The 17,824-nt window shown below is 22.1% G+C and overlaps 1 protein-coding gene across 2 annotated transcripts in view; it reads left to right on the top strand.

The window, feature by feature from the left end:
* The first annotated feature begins 11,159 nt into the window (after nt 1–11,159).
* The window catches only part of LOC129611154 (ras-related protein Rab-3), a 110,400-nt gene continuing 103,735 nt past the window's right edge, over nt 11,160–17,824 (top strand). Inside the window, exon 1 of one of the 2 annotated variants that reach the window (XM_055524123.1) lies at nt 11,160–11,455. The gene's annotated coding sequence lies outside the window, so the exon portion shown is untranslated. The remainder of the gene's footprint in view (nt 11,456–17,824) is intronic. The other variant, XM_055524124.1, reaches the window with a different exon arrangement.

Here is a 17,824-nt window from a genome sequence, read left to right as displayed (position 1 = left end):
TAAATTTTGTTTACTCTTGTATTTCTCATTGTAATGCACTCTCTTTTTTTATATAAATTATAAATTATAATTTAACATATTATATTTTGTCTGAAAGAAACCAGTGAATCAAATAGGTGTTCATAATATGACTCTTAACATAATAACGAATCTATTGCCCAAAAAAAAAAAAAAAAAACAAAAATAATATTATTAAAAAGTAATTTGAAAATTTATTTAATTAAAGAATTTGTTTTTAAATTTATGTAATTGACTTAGTTAACTCAAAGATGAATTTTCAACTCCAGCTTAAATTTTATAAATTATAATAATTAAATATTTAGATTTTTTTTTCTTTTAATTACAGTTAGTAAAAATAATTACCATCTTTGAGTAACAAATACGCACAAATGAAATTTGAATAAAAGCAAATAATTTAACTGATCAAAATAACAATTAATGGACAAAGTAAATATTAATAATCAAAAAACAAAAAAAAACAAAATTAATTAATAATAAATTTTGTGCCATTCAATAAAGTACATAATTAATTACAATAAAAACATAATGCTTAAATGTTTTTATGTGATCGAATATATTAAAGAAAACAAAAAATTAAATATTATATGGCTATATTAAGGTGTAAATGTAAAAATTTACCCATAATATGTAAATTTAAATATATGGAATTAATATTTTTAAGAATATTGTTATAATTTTTTTATTAATTATTGTATAAGAAAGATTTTCTTCTCTTCTGTTTCTTTTTTAATTTCTATAATTTGAATAACATGCATTTGTGTCTAAAGGATTCATATTTAATTTTATGGGAACGCATTTAATATACAAGAGCAATTACAAATAAAAATTTTAATTAATTATTTTTATAATTTAAATATTAATATAAATAAAAATTACATGACTGAATTTTAGAATGGTAATAAATGCTTAAAATTTAATTCTAATTAAAATTTTTAACAAGAAATTGAATTTTATGGAATACAATTGAATTATAATGTTTAAAGTTCTTTTAAATTCATATTTCAAAATTGATAAATTTATTTAATAAGATTGTATAGCAACAATTCCGGATATTTAAAATTAATTCCGAATATTTAAAATTAATTCTGAATATTTAAAATTACATATAGTCATAATTATATATATTTTACTTTATAAACCATATAATATTGAAAAAAAAAAATAAAAAACAATCGAAACTCTTGCAATATAAATAGGAAGCGGCACAATTTTAATTTTAGAAATCTTAGAATTTAAGTTTTAAAAAAAAATTTTCAAAATAATTTTTTTTTAACTTAGTTGTAGAGAAAACAAAAAAAATTAAAAATCAATAAAAAAAAACCTTTATTTAATGATAATAATTATCAATTATATTTGTGTATTATTTGATTAACAAAAAATTTTAATTTTTTTATTTTATTTTATTATTTTTTTTTTGTAGTTGATTTTTTAGTGTTGATTTTTATTAAAATAAAAGATACAAAATAATTTCATATAAGTTTTATAATATAAATATATATATAATTTTTTTTTTTGTAAAAAAATAAAAAAAAGGGAACGATTTAAATAATTGTGAATAATATTGATAAAAATAATTAATTGTAAAAAATATATATACATATATATACTTAGTATAGTTAAAAGGTAAATAAAATAAAATTAAAACAAAAACATAAAAAAAAAAAAGAAAAAAAATCGAAACAAATTTTATATTATATAAATATTATAACATTATAAAATTTTGCTATAATATAAAAATTTATTAACTTTATTTATAGCTAAAATAATGGGAAAAATTAATAATAATTAAAAAGTTAAAGCAAACAAAAAAAACAAAAATATAATAAAATTTAATTTGATGAAAAAAAGTAAATTATTGTGTTTGCTCTTATTATTGAGTCCCTGACAATCTGCACTTGTATATGGCGACTTTCATTTGTTTTATATACCGTATAGAATATACAATTTGATAACCTATATTCTTTAAATTGGAAAAAGGTGAAAGCTAGAGTTTAGCTATTTTTATTTAAATTTTGTCGATTTTTCAAATGAATTGCATTCTAGACAAACATAGGCTGAAATCGCGTTTGCAGTTCTATAATACAAATCTGTAACGGTAGCACGTTTTTGTAGTTTGCTGCAAAAAGTATTCCGTTTTTGGTGTCAAATCCGCAACATGAATTTTTTTCTGCTTTAATTATCATAACCTCAATAAGTAGAGAAGTCAATTTGTAAAAAATATAATAAGTATATCAAAATAATTTGATACCAGTATTTTTCTTGGCAGTGCTGCTTTAGTTTTAACTAATAAGACCTCTCGCAGTCAAGACTGCAAATGCGAATTTAATCATATTCTTATATCTTATTTATTTTATTAAATAAAATATATACGAGTACATACATACAGTGGCATGTTCGTATAATCATTTACTCTTATTTAAATATAAAATTTTTATATAAACAGGGGAATTTTTATGTATGTCGCATAAGATTTTAAAGATTATTTAGTTATATACAAACATTGTTGAAGACTCATTTTCTTTTTTTCTCAGCAGCTAAAAAATTTTTTGTTATCTGATGCATCTTCTTATTGCAAAATTTAATAATAGTATTCAGCAATTCTTTATTACTAAGAAGATATCTTACAATTTATCGGTTTTAATTTTTCTTTCGTTCTTAAATTTATAAGACTAACGATTATATGAAATTAATATTAATGTGGGATTAATACAAATTATTGTCACATACAACTAATTCAGCTTTTAAATACAGAATCTGATTTGAAATGCATACGAGCTAAAATCAGAAAGAATTTAGAAATGTTATCGTTTAACGTATTATACGTATATAGGTTAATTTTTTTTTATCCCACTTCGCTCGTAGGAGGAGCATAGGGCTGGTGTATGATTATTGTATATAACCATGAACCAGTTTCTGACGTCATTGAGTTTACTAGGTAGGTGACGAGCCTACCGTAGATTAATAAATTAACCCTATTGTTAGAAAACTGTTTATACGTTCCACATGATATAACCGAGAGTCTATCAAAAACACAAATTTCTTATATTTTTCCAAATTTATATCTTCAATTTATATGAACTTACAAGAACAGATTTTGATTTTTTCACTCAATAAATGAAAATTAATTTTTTACTATTTAAATTTCCATTTAAAAATGCATAAATTATTTGTTCAAAAGAATAAAATTTTATATTTTTCTGAAAAATACTGAAATAAAAAATTTCTAAACTCCTTTCTAGTAAAGATTTAAAATAAAATAGGAACACGATCCACAGCAAAAGAAGAAAGAAAAAAAAAACGAGAGAAAAACATAAATTTTTTATTGCAATAAAGAGAACAAAATATCGCCATTCTCATACCTTTTACTTTTCAAATAATATTAATACAGAAAAGAGCAAACGTAATTTTATACTCGTATATATATATACATATATACACACACACAAAACATCAATCATCATAATATTATTATAGTAAATGTACGTAGGTATAAGTTTGTATAATGAGAACACCTTTTCAAAATCAATTTGCAATTTAAAGTTTAGCATTTTATTTTAGTGTCAATCATTATATGTATTCATATATATATATATATATATATATACATGTATATTAAAATTAACACATTGATACATATTAAGTCTAATTTGGGTGTATAAAAAGTTTCAATCTTAAAAAACTTGAATCAGTTTATATTTAGATTTCATATTGTATTCTACATAGCTATCACACACAAAATATATATATATCGGAGAGCGGTATAAATTCTACTTATAACATAGTATACTGACTGATCTTATATAGCTGTTAAGCATCGAATAATTTATTTTAATATTATTTTGCTTTCGAATATAGTTTTTTTTTTATAATTTTATTAAAAATTTTAAAATTTTTTTATTGGTTCCGCATTACGACTTTTTTTTATAAATTTTATACGTGAACAAAATTTCTATATACATAAATAAACTAATACTAATATAGATAATAATTGCAGCAATAAAAAAAAAAAAACCATAGTTGTTTTTTAATTTTTTTTTTTATAATTTAAAAATGAAATTTATTCAATGGATTGCGCAAATTTTCACTTTTATTCTATTATTTGGAATAATATTAGCCCGGAATTCTAATTTAATTACAACATCACCACAACAAGTTGATAAAGATTATGATCATAATGGTGTTGTAAGTGAATCAATTGTTGTTAGTTCGAACATTTTGTATGTAAGACAGAATGAAACAAATCCAGCATCAAGACGACAACAAAGAAGACAACGAAGACATTTCTTTTATGAAAATTAATTAATTCAAAAATATATATATAAATATATATGTAAACATATATACATAATTATATATGTATAATTAAGTAAATTTGTGTATTCTTTTTGGAATATTAATAAAAATTAAAAAATGTATAAAATATTAATTAATTTAGAATATTTTTTATACCGTTTTATTAAATGCTATTATATGTTAAGTTCATTCTTATCGTAATAGAAAATGATTGTGATTAATTTTTTTTTTGGATATTTTGGTTAAATTTAAAATTCTACTTTTTTTTTTATTATAAGTTTTAAAAATATAACTGATATATTAACCATTTTTCTTTTGTGTTTTATGCAATCAATCACATTATAATTTCACATATCTTGTCTATATTATATTTTACTGAATGTGGCAAATAAAAAGAACCATGAAAAATTAAACCAAATGTGTTACATTTTTTTTTTCATTTTATTAATTAATTATAAAACTTATAATTAATTAATCTACTTATAAAAATTAATCTTTGAAATTTAAGACCAAAATTTTGATTAATTTTTCTTTAGATTTTTTTCCCCCTCTTTCAAACTTAATTAATTTATATTCAAGTTAGAGTTGTAATGAACTCTCATTGACAGTATGGTATTAATAGATTTCGTATTAAAGCCGAACTATATGGTAGTAATATAGAATTGACAATAAGCTTGCCCTAAATAAATATTTAATCATATGAATTGATTTTTATTTTATAGAAAAATAGTTTTAGAAATATTCTGAAATTTTCAAATAAACATCAAAGTTTAAGGTATTTAAATTTAAATTGAAATTATGAATTTCTAATTAGAGAAACAAAATATGCAAAATTTACAAAAAAAAAGATATATCATTGAATTAATTCACTTTATCGAAGGGAACAAAAATATATTTAATATTAAACGAAAAAATACAAAATTTTAAATTCAATATTGCTTTAAACAGTGTACCTTTCTTGTTGCAAGTTAAGTTGGAAGCATGTTAGATAATATACATTATAGAATGAGAGTACACTAAGCTTTGCCCTGACTAGCTTGGTTTTTATTAACATATTATTAGCCAGCTCAAAATATTAAATGCTAAAATATGATTTTAGCTTGGTTCATCGGTTAGTTGGTTGACGTGACCAGTGCAGCAGGTCCATCTCACCCCAATAAGTACAAACGTGCCTCCACTACCACGTGATCGCTAGGCCGTCATTGAGAGTATGATTACAGGTGGCCTATCTAAGCCGCCCGGTTCTCTTGAGGAATCTATCTAAATCCGTGATTCTTATATTCATCGTGGATGTTCTGCCTTAAGTGACCAGTCTGGCCTAGCCCAGAGCCGGACATTCGCATAGATAGAGAAAAATAATCTCCTTCTTTTCCATTTTCCGGTAGGTACGACAAATTGTGTTGAAGGGCAATACCAGTTTAGCCGCATGCTCCGCTTTCGACCAGTGTCCCGTGTAGACTGCTAAAGACAGAGCTTTCACCTGCGAGATGTGGACAGAATTTTCCACCTGCGATCAGCGCATAATAAATAATGCAATCATTTTAAAATAGTACATTTTTTATTTAATTATTTTCATTCTAAAAGAAGAGAAAAAAAACCCATACTATGCTGTTTAAAAAAGAACCTGTTGATGTAATGAACACAGATCCCCAACTTTACTATGAATATTTTTTTATGAGACATTCTTCTGAATAAAATTATTGCCGAGCCACGATACATGATTTACATGAATTACATGATTGTACAAATTCAATTTTCTATTAATAAACTTTTATTAAAAAAATTGCTTTCAATAGTGTCTTATTATAGAAATCGTTCAAGCTTTTATGTTCCGTTTCTTATAAAAATCGAATTCAATATCAGTATATGCACTTTTAAATAATTTAAATATTAATCTGATGGCATTTTCTCTTCCGACTCAATTATGTTTACAAAAACCCATGAATTTTTTACAATAGGAAAGTATATTTTTTTAGTTGGTTAACTTATCGAACCTACACTACTGTTATCTCAAAAATAAATTTTAAAATATTAGAAAATTTTTAAAATTTTTATACTTTTAATTATATGAACAATTTTAAATTTAACTATCGTTATGTATGATAATATAGTTATCATACAATTATGTATGAAATTAAATTTACGTAAATAAAAATTTAATCATACAATTTCCATTTAAGTACTATTATTTTACTCATAAAGGATAGAGTTACTATTAGGTTACATTATCTTAAAAGCGATATTTTTAACATGTATTTTGCATATTAAATTATACAATTTTCCTATTAGCATTTCAAATGATTTTAATTTTTCTACCAGTTTTCCTTCATGTATAATATATATATACGAGTTGGTATATCACAAATGTGCTTACATTGTATTTGAAAATGAAAGCGAAAGTAAAATTGTTTTACATAAGTGCAATGCAACATGTCTATCTGATACAACTTTTTGTATATCATTATGTTTACTTAAGTAAATGTTTGAATGTGAGTATTGTTATAAGATGAATTCGGCTTTTCCACTAAATATATGTATAAGATTAAGATAACCGTATCATTTGGTTTTATTTTTATTAAATGCATTTTGTTGCTAAAAACTTATTATCTATCTGATCTACTTTCTCTATTCAATGTCACGATCATTTTATATTTCTTTAATATTTCCAACTAGTTTTTAGCAATGCTTTAATATATACATTTTAATTTGAATGGCTCGTTTGGATAATTTTCTTCATTTTTCATTTCACCCACAATACAATTGAAATTTTTATTTTTTTTTTAGGAAATTTCATATGTAAGGAATGAGCTGTTGATACTATTGCATTTTTTCCTTATTTTTTCTATAATAATTAAAGGAGGGTTTGTATATAATAATGAAATTTGCCTATAAAAGAATTTGGAATTCATAGCAGTTTTTCAGTTTATCATAAAGTATTAATTTGGCAATATATTCCAGTAAAATAAAGCAAAAAAACAAAGGGTTGAATTTAAAACAAAAAGGAGCAGCTTTTTTGAAATATAATTATTAAAAAATAAATAATGTATATCACTAATTTATTTTTCATAATAATTGTAATTTTACAAATTGGAATATTCAGTATTCATTCGTCAGCATCATCTGTAAATGACGAACGTATAACTAATCACGAATATATTAATTTGAAAACTGATGATCATCGAACCGAAATTGATTACGTTATTAAGCCACCAACGGGAAGAAAAAAAGCTGTTAATACCCCAAATAAGGATTGGTGTAAATTATATTGCATAACAAAAGGAAAATTAAATGGTGGCTATGTGATTGGAATAAAATGTTTTTGTTTAAAATAAAATGTTAAAATATAAATGTCAGAATACAAGCAACTATAGAAATGAGTTAAGAAAGATTTCGGATACCAATATCATGGTCAAATTTAAGAAAAATTTACTAATCGATGACAAAAATATAAGAGTCGATAAAACGAAATATCTATTAATGCAAGATCTAAATCTTGAATACAATTTATGAAAAAGCAGTGTGCTTAATAATTAATATCTAAATATGCATTTAGAAAATAATTTATGTATTTATAAAATTTTTATATCACATACTATTAAAATTTATATTAATATTGTTATATTGTTTTCAGTGCTATAGTTTGTAAAATAAATTTCTTAATTAACAATTAATTGATTGTTTAGAAACAAGTAAAAATTCTTAAAATTGAAAGATTAACATTAACCATATACATGTAATTATATTATCTGTTATATTGTGAATTTTATATTAATAAATTAAATAATAATTATTGTTTATACTTTATATTTTACAGGTAAAATTTAAAATTTAATAATTTTCTTTTGTAATTTTTAATTTTTACCAATAATTTAAATAAGTTCCAGCTTTTTTTATGCTCTATTTTAATTTTGTATAACTCGCAAGTGTAACCCAAGCAAGTATAACAAGTGTCTGTTATATGATGTGACTGCAGTTCATACAAAAATATTACATTTTACATAATATTATGTTGATATTTTCCTATCAGGCAAAAGTTGTAATAATAAATTACATATACATATAATCCATTTAATATTCGGTGCGCCATCTGTTATCTAAAAGATTTAATTAATAAAAAGAAATATGAAATTTAATGTAAACAGAAAACAGAATAAATGTATTTGAAGTTAAACATATTTTTGTTTATTATGTATGTGCAAATGTATATTATATGTATTTTGTATGTATAATGTATGTACATCTGCAAAGAATTTATAATGTATGTTTCGAACTATTTGATTATCTATCTGTTGTTGATAGCAATTTTGGCTGACTTTTGATTCAGTTACAGCATTTATTAAAATATAATAATAGGTGCACATAATAAAGGCAACAGCAGATCGTAAGCCCTTAAAATAAGTAATGTTTTTATTGAGGAAGTAATGACTAGCATATAAACTTTTTAAGTTTACAACAGAAACTGTCTAAGTATTAATATAATTTACAGCATTTTGACTATTTTACAACTTATATTGAGTATGTTGAGCATAAAAATATGAATATGTTGGCTATTCTTATAAATAAAATAAATGAATTGTCGTTTTAACAATTTTTACATTGAAAATTATTATGAAATAATATTTTCAATAAAACCAATTAAAAATTTTGATAGTTTATTGATGATTTGTGTGCAATCTTTAATGTAATAAGTGTATACATATATCGTTTTGATTTTATACGAATATGAAAATATTCTAATAATTAATTTCTAATTATTTCACGTTCTATCAACTTGTTAACTCCACAATAATCGTCGAGAATGTTAAAGGATACGATACAATTTGATAGAAAACTAAAAATCATATTTAAACATTTAAAGTTAAAAAGAGCAAAATAATATCATCATCTTAAGATATAGGGTTTAATTTTGAATATATACAAAATATTATACAAAATATTCAGCAATTGTTCATCTAAACGTACTTTTTACTTCAGTCAAAATAGCAAGTTTTCATAATTTTGACAATTCTCTTTCACCTGGAATTTCCGACTGTATATGTATAAGCAAACATATGTACATATTACTGAAACTATATTATACACATGACTTTCAAAAGATGATGTGTAATACAAAGAGTCAACGAACAATATTTTCAACAATATAGAGAATAAATAATAAAAAATAAAAAATAAAATAAAAAAATTTAAAACACATGAAATCCGTCACATATTTTTTTTTTAAACCCATCCATTTTGGATTTTAATACTTTATTCCTTCCACTCACAATGAATTTGCATGTTATATGTAGGTACAGCTATAAATAGTTAAAATATTGAAAACTTTTTAGGGAACTATTATACACATAGTGACATACATATACAATGAATGTTTTTTTTTTTGTTTTTGAATATTTTCTTTTTTTACTTTTTGTATATTTTTCAAGGAGAATTCAAAAATGCAAACAAATGTGAATTCCCATCTAGAATTATTTAGCACATGCGCAATATTTCGCCTACGTAAAATTGATATAGAAGTAAGAACAAAAACAAAAAATAAAATAAGAAAAAAAAAAAAACATTTTTAAGCTTTTTGTTTTTTGTTTCCATAATTTTTGAAATTCCTGTTTTTATTCTTTTTACATTTTAAATTTCAGCTCCTTTTTCCAAATTCTATATTTTTCTCTACTTCTTTCTTTTTCTCTTTATTCTTCTCATCTAAAAATCCTTTCAAAAGCTTTCATAAAAATATTATAAAGTTTTCATTATAACAAAAGTGTGTGCTTTTTTCTTCTCTCATCAATTGTATATGTGTATGAGTGAGAAAATTTAATTTTTCCACACATATTTTCTACAATATTCATATATATACATATATATATATATATATTCAGGCTGAGTTCTATCTATACAATAACAACAACAATTTTAATAATAATAATAAAAGAAGGATAGAAAAAAAAAAAATTTTTTTTTTTTGCCACATCGATTTTCACAGTCGAAAATTGTCGAGTTGCGTGCGTGACATTCGAGAGCGTAATAAAAAAAAAAATATTATATTTAAAAATAAAAATCATAAGAAATATAAAAATAATAATATTTTTATTTAGAAAAAAAAATTATTTAAATAATTCTATATTGTTAAAAGTATTTTTAATTAAAAATTCAATTAATATTTTATTTGAAGAATTCAAAAAAAAAAAAAAAGAAACACACAAAAGTAAATTTTTTTTTTCTTCAATACAAAAAAAAAAAATATTTAGCAGCCAATAAATTTTTTCAATAAGAATTTCGCTTTTTTTTTTGTCTTTATGTATTTATTCTTCTCTGCTATTTGATTTTTATAGTATCTCTGATCCTGAGGGTAAAATCAAATATATTTTGTAACCAGTATTATTTAGGTTAACAGTGTATTCTGAAGTTTCAATAATCTGTCAGAGAGGAAAAAAAAAACTTCAAATAATTTGCGATTATAAGAGAAGGAGCAAAAAAATAGAAGTAAAAATAAGAACAAAATATAAGGAGTAAAATATAAAGTCCTGATTTAAGAAAATCATTCATATACAAAAAAAAAATATTCTTAAATTTTAATACATTGTATATTTTATTTAGAAAATTATTTAAAAAATTTAATATTTTCTTTTTTGCAAAAAAATAATTATGATAAAGTGTTTATTGAACCTTCAATACTAAATCATATTCGTACAAAAAATATAAAAGTTTTTCAATTAATTGTAATATAAAAAATTATAATAAATATTTCAAGTATAAAAGTGAAAACGTGAAAAATATTTTATACACATACCTATATATATTTTTGGTTTTTCTTATTTACATATATGTATATGAGTACATAAAAGAGAGAATATCATATATTAATATTATATAAGTAAATAAAATTAAAAATTTATATAAAAATATAGAAAATTAACATAGAAAATTAAACTAGCAAAAAAAAAAATAAATAAACACAAAAAAAAATCAAAAGATAAAAAAAAAATTAACCATTAACTAGCTCAATTTTAACTTGGATTAACAAGGATATTACAAGGAGATCTAAATATATAAATAGCCCAGGATATATTCCCCGTATATATATCAACAAAATCACACAAACAAATTATACGTGTTTATCTAGAAAAAAAGAGAAAACAAAAACAACAATGTAAGTCCTTCATTACAAATATTAAAAAAAAAAAAATAAAAATTATTTATTTTATTTTTCAAATAAATTATTACCAAAAAAAAAGGTACATATAAAAAATGAAAACAAAATGATAAAATTAATAAAATCAAAACACATGAAATTATTTTTAATCTTATTTTTTCTGCTTTTCGATTTTAAATTAAAATTAAAAATTGGAAAAAACAAAAAAACATAAATTTTTTTCAAGAAAAAAATTCTCTGCCACGCTTTTTATATATTATATTCTTCATATACAAAAATACAAAAATATCACAATGTATTTTCATAAGAACAAATAATAATAATAATAAAAACAATAATCATAAGGAGACATTAAGGTATATAAGGTCTAACCTAACCTACTATTTTTTCATTCTACATAAACAAACATGCAGTGTTATACAAATATATATTATAAATCCAAGAACAAGTATATATGTACATGCATATATATATATTGAGTATAGTATACCTATACATATTATTTTCATATTATTTTAATATGTATAGATATTCTTATTAAATATTTCCAAATACTTTTGAATACAGTATAGTCAGAATTATATGAACATATTATGCGCATTTCAGTATACTAATAAATATTATAAAAAAAATTTTTAAATTTAGTAAATGATTTTTTTTTTTTAGTCTTCCTTATTTTTTAAAAAATTATCACTTATTTCAAAAAAAAATATTAAATTTATTCAAAAATTGACTTATAGTATTATTCAAACTAAAAAATTCAGTGAATAAATTTTGTATAAAATTTTAATATTTTAATATTAAAATATTTTGATCTAATTAATATGGCACTTTAGACGAATGTAGACTAACGATATAATTCTACATTTAAACTGTCTTTCACTGCCAAATTTAAAAAAAATGTGAGAGGGAAGCAGCATATTCGTTCAATATAATTTATTCAAGTAAGAGAAATATATTCTTATTATGTATTTTGCTTTCACAAGAAAAACATGAAAAATGAAAACCTCCATTGAGTCATCATCTTAATACTTTCTTTTGGAGAGTGACAAATTTAATTGGTATTTTAAAATGAGTAAGGCATAGTGGGAAAAAATGAAACATTTTATATTATAAAAATAGCCATATTAAAAAAATTAAGATAAATATAGAAAATTTGGGGCTACATAATATTATTGAACTTGATTCATAATTGACTATATTCGTTAAATCGATTTAATAGTCGATAATAGCTATATTATTTTCTATATAAATGATTTTTATTATAAATAAAACAAAAAATATAAATTCCATTTAAATATGAGTCTACTGTTTCTATTTTCTCCTTCCAATTTCACATTTAATCTGTGAGTTTACTGTAATTACTTATTATTTTAATATTTTATTAATATTTTTATATTTTTGTTAAAATTTGTTTTCCAAATAAAAATCATACCTATACCATATATCTACATTTTTACAAATTATTATTAAAAAATATATATAATTATATGTAGGTATACATGTAATATAATCATTAAATTTGATACAATGCCACAGAATAAAAAAAATTAACAAAAAAAGGAATGTCAAATAATCTGTGTGTCTTTCTTTACATATATATATATATATGCAATATGTATATATATACAAAAAACAATATCAAAAGATATTTTTTAGATAGAAAAGAAAATTTTATAAAAATGTGGAAATAATGTTATGTTCATCATGCTGCTGCTGTACTTGTGCTGCTATACTTGTGCTGCTATGCGCCTATACCAATTTTCATTTGAATTTATTTAACATGATATAAAATATAATATAAGTACATATTGCTCAGTATATATATATATATATATTAATACATATTTTACATACTTAATATTAAATAAGTAAGTAACAAACTCACATACATAAATATACATAAATGTACGTAATTACATACACATATAGTCTAATGTACATGTAATGTTATATTTGTAGAGCTTACAACAATTTGTATTTTTTACACATGTGTGTGTATATATGTATGTATATGTATGTATGAATAACCAGATGTTATTTTAAAATAATTTTTGATTCATTAGAATAAAACAAAAAAAAAAAAACATAAAATGGAAAAAAGGGGATTAGGTAGAAATAAAAGAAAATATTTTTTTCTCAATAAATAAAATAATTTTTTTTTTTAATAATTTCATAAATTTATTCCAATAGTTTTCTTTTTTCTGCTCTTTTTATTTTGTATATATATGGCAAACTTACTAAAATTGTTATTGTAAATAGAAATTTTAAAATATTTTATATTAAGGCATAATAGTAAATCAATAGAATTTAAATTGATCCTTGACAAGGTAATTAGATCTAAACACATTTAATTTTAATAGACAAATAATGATATATCGAAAATTTCTGAAAAAAAAAACTTATTCTTAGAAAGACATTAATTATTAAAAAAATAAAAAAAAAATTTAATAAAACTAAAATCCTACGAACATAGTTATGTTCACAATGCAAAATTTAATATATGAATACTCCTCATCCATACTGATAACACTAACTCTGTGAACTACCGAAATTGCTCTAAATCACAAATATTTTTAGTTCACTAATTTTAAACGCTGCACCTTCGTGAAGAGTATATTAACTTTTGGTATGGAGTTTGTAACCATTTGAAGGAATCATCTCCGGTATATACATGTATATATATCTTTGCTCAGCGTAAAATTTTGCGTTGATTTCGACATGTCCGTCCGTCCGATTGGACGACAACTCAAAAACGAATAATGCAATCGACACTAAACTTTCACAAACGTGTTGTTTTTTGTGCCAAGAACGAAAATGTAATTGGGCCAATTCAGATAACGCGTTCTGATAGCTGCCATACACCTCAAAGAGTTTATTTTAAATATTTTAAAAACTAATAAAGGGCTAAATATGAAATTTTGTATACGTGTGTTCAATTACAATCTACATATGCTCTAAAACTTTTAATAGAATGTCTACACCGGTTGGGATGGCTGCCATACAATTCCAAAAGTAAAGTTTTTATGTTCGGAAAAATAGCAAAATGTGAGATTCATGAATTTTGGCAATCGTATGTCCAATTATAGGTCAGTTCTCCGTGAGTGGTTTCATAGGTTTGACTAATTGCTATATACAACAGTTTATACCGAATGCAACGTTTCTACTTGTTATACTTAAGTTAATAATAGAATAATAGAAATCTATTTAATTAATTTGTTCGACTATCGCTTGATTTTGTTATACATATAAGAATAATTTCACTTTTTACTCAATAAATTTTTTATTTAAAATTTTAAATACAATTTTCTTAAATTATGGTTTCATTTCCGTTGATAAATTAATGGAAAAATTTTTATTTTATATAAAATAAATATTTTATCTGCTATACAAGAGAGGGAATGCAATTAAAATAAAAAAAATTGTTTTTTCTTTCAAAAGCAATTAGATAAAATAAATGGAATCCTTTTAAATATAGAAAATAAAACATATAAGAAATGAAAAACAATTTCGAATTGTTCAAAAGCAATTTAATCACAACAAAATATTTAGCCAGACATCATTTTCCTCCTACTGCAAATTTAAAAGTAAAATAAAATAAAAAATATATATTTCCTACTGACATACAAGTTTTTTATGATATTCAAAGATGTATACGTATACATATATACAAAAATGACTTTACATCAAAAAAAAAAAGTTCATGTTACTCCTTAGAACATTTCAAAGCTATCTGAGTTGAATTCAATTTCATATAGCTACTTTAATAATAGTCATCTATTCAAGTTTTTAATTTTTAAAAATTAAAACAATATATTTTTAGCTTTATACAATTATATTTGTAAATAAAATGTAAAAATAAAAGGATAATTTAAGAATTTTTAAACAATACAAAACTTTTGTAAAAAAGAAATTCATTTATATGACATCCAAGTATGTCAGCCATAATAATTATTAAATATTATTTTAAAATGTAGAATATTCTAACATGAAATGATGTCATTTTGTATAAAAAAAATTCTTTATTATACTTGTATTCCAAAATTATGTATTGTACTGTACTATTATACTAAATGAAGATGTAGTGTTATACACTCAATCCATCTTCACGTGACATTCGTTTGAAAAAAATTTTATAAAAGAAAAACTGTTTGCTTCTAATTTTGAAATTAATTTTGAAATTATTGATTACTTTTTCACTTTGAATTACAGACAACTTTCCCAGAATATGTTATTAAACCGTAATTCAAGGCATGACTGTATTTAATTATAAATATTTAATATTATTATGTACGAGTACATAATTATTGTATATAAAAAGATGCAATCATTTCTCTTTAGCATTCTATTTTTATTGTCATTTACTTCTCACATTGCCAATTTTTCTCATTACAATTAAATTTATATTTAAATTTAAATTTTACTGTTCTACATTATAAAAGGATTTATATAACAAATTATAATAAATTTAAAATGACTTTTCTATATTTATATATACTCTTTTATTGCTCTTTTGCATAAGTAACGTTCGATTCAAGATAAACCATTCAATTTTCTTTAGATCTGTGTTGATCTATTCTCGACATTTTTATAATATTTAATTATTATAAAATCTGAAAATAAATCTTTAATATTTTTCAAAACGATTTTTTAATTGAGTATTTTATATAAATACAAACTTTTTAGCACTTTTTAAAAAATAATTGGAAAAAAAGTCCTCATTAATATCACTGTGTCCGTCAGTCCATTTGTAGCTCGCCCCCTTAAAGTCCTAAAAATGATATATTTTTACTCGTTACTGTATCAAAAGCCGAAACATTTTTTAAATTTTGCAAATTTTGCAGAAAAGTAGCAAGTCACTTCTTCTATACTTGCGATACAGCATAGTGAAATATTAAAATGACAAAATGGCCACTGAAATAAGCTTTTATCATGAAACATGTTTTTTTTTGATAATTTTTGATATCGTTTTCCTTCTAGACGATAAGTTATAAGGGTCTGGCAACTTTCGAACACTAAAAAGTAGTTTATTTTGAAAAAAAAAAAAATTTTTTATATCCACGCAAGTTATCGCTAACTTCATAAAATTCCAGCGCCTTGCATTTCCGAAACGGCAAGCTTTTGTAAATTTCTGTAAAAGCAAAGAAATAACGGTAAATGCTATCTCGTCAGAAAATTTAATTTTTTATCTTAGCTCACGCAAACAAATTTTGAATTCTATCATTATGTTAACACCTCTTTATATTTTTTTTTGTCACATCCTGGAAATATGCAATTTTTTGAAATATGTTTGTATATGAATGGAAACAACTTAAAATGTATTAGATTGTTCTCAAGACCAGTATTTACACTTGTTCAAGGGAGAAGTGCTACTTCACAAACAATTGATTTGATTCAACTTTCGTTTCATTGACATAATTATTTTTGGCTACTCTATATCTAAATTTCAATTTAGATATAGATTAATTAATTATTTAATAATCCCAAAATTTCAGGGATAGTAATCTTCTACTTAATAAATTTTTAAAACTCAGTTAGGTCATATAGTTTCACCAAAAGCTGATAGATATGCGTCTTCCCACCTACAGAAGGACATTTGTAATTATTTCATGCAACCAGTAATAATCGCACAAGTATAGAGCTTTATTATAAAAACCTTAACTTTCATAAAGGTTTATATAAGAACATAATTAAAACTAATTATGCTTAAAATTTAGTAGAGTTTTGTAATTACAAATATAGCTTATCGTGAATCTAATTTAATATTGTAGTAAATCACCATACGTTATGCATTATTTTGCATACTAAATGAAAAAATTTTAAAATTTTAAAATTTCAAATAGTTTAAAGTATGGTCGCATACAATAATTTAAGTCGAAAATTCAAAAATAATATTGATAAATTTTTTTTTATTTTGCATTCATTCCCCGAATCAATTACCTACGTTGAAAACAAATTATTTTCAATAATATTTTATTGTTATCGATCGATCTTTGGAAAAAAAGTAAAGTTTTTACGTCAGTAAACACGTGTCAAAAATATTATTTTTTTTTTCAGTTCATTTATTGCTTTTCTTAAAAATATTGAATTTAAACAAATTGAATAAAAAGGAAAAAATAATAAAATTTAAAAATTATCATTTTTTCATATGAATATTTGAATGCTTTCCAAAACTTTTGTTGAAATTCAATAATAATTTTGCAAGGTATGTTGTATAACAAAATTTCACTTTGGACTAAATTTTATTGAACAATTTCATAAATTCAGGTGAAAAATTATTTGAAATCATCAAAGAACGACGATAGACCGAATTTTTGTAGCTTTGTGATTCCTTTAGGATGTTTTTTCTAAAGTAGACGAAAAAAT

This window comes from Condylostylus longicornis, unplaced genomic scaffold (genome assembly GCF_029603195.1).
Source record: "Condylostylus longicornis isolate FDR11 unplaced genomic scaffold, ASM2960319v2 ptg000048l, whole genome shotgun sequence".
NCBI lineage: Eukaryota > Metazoa > Arthropoda > Insecta > Diptera > Dolichopodidae > Condylostylus > Condylostylus longicornis.
Note: the sequence above shows the minus strand (reverse complement) of the source record. Positions and strands in the feature narration are given on the sequence as shown.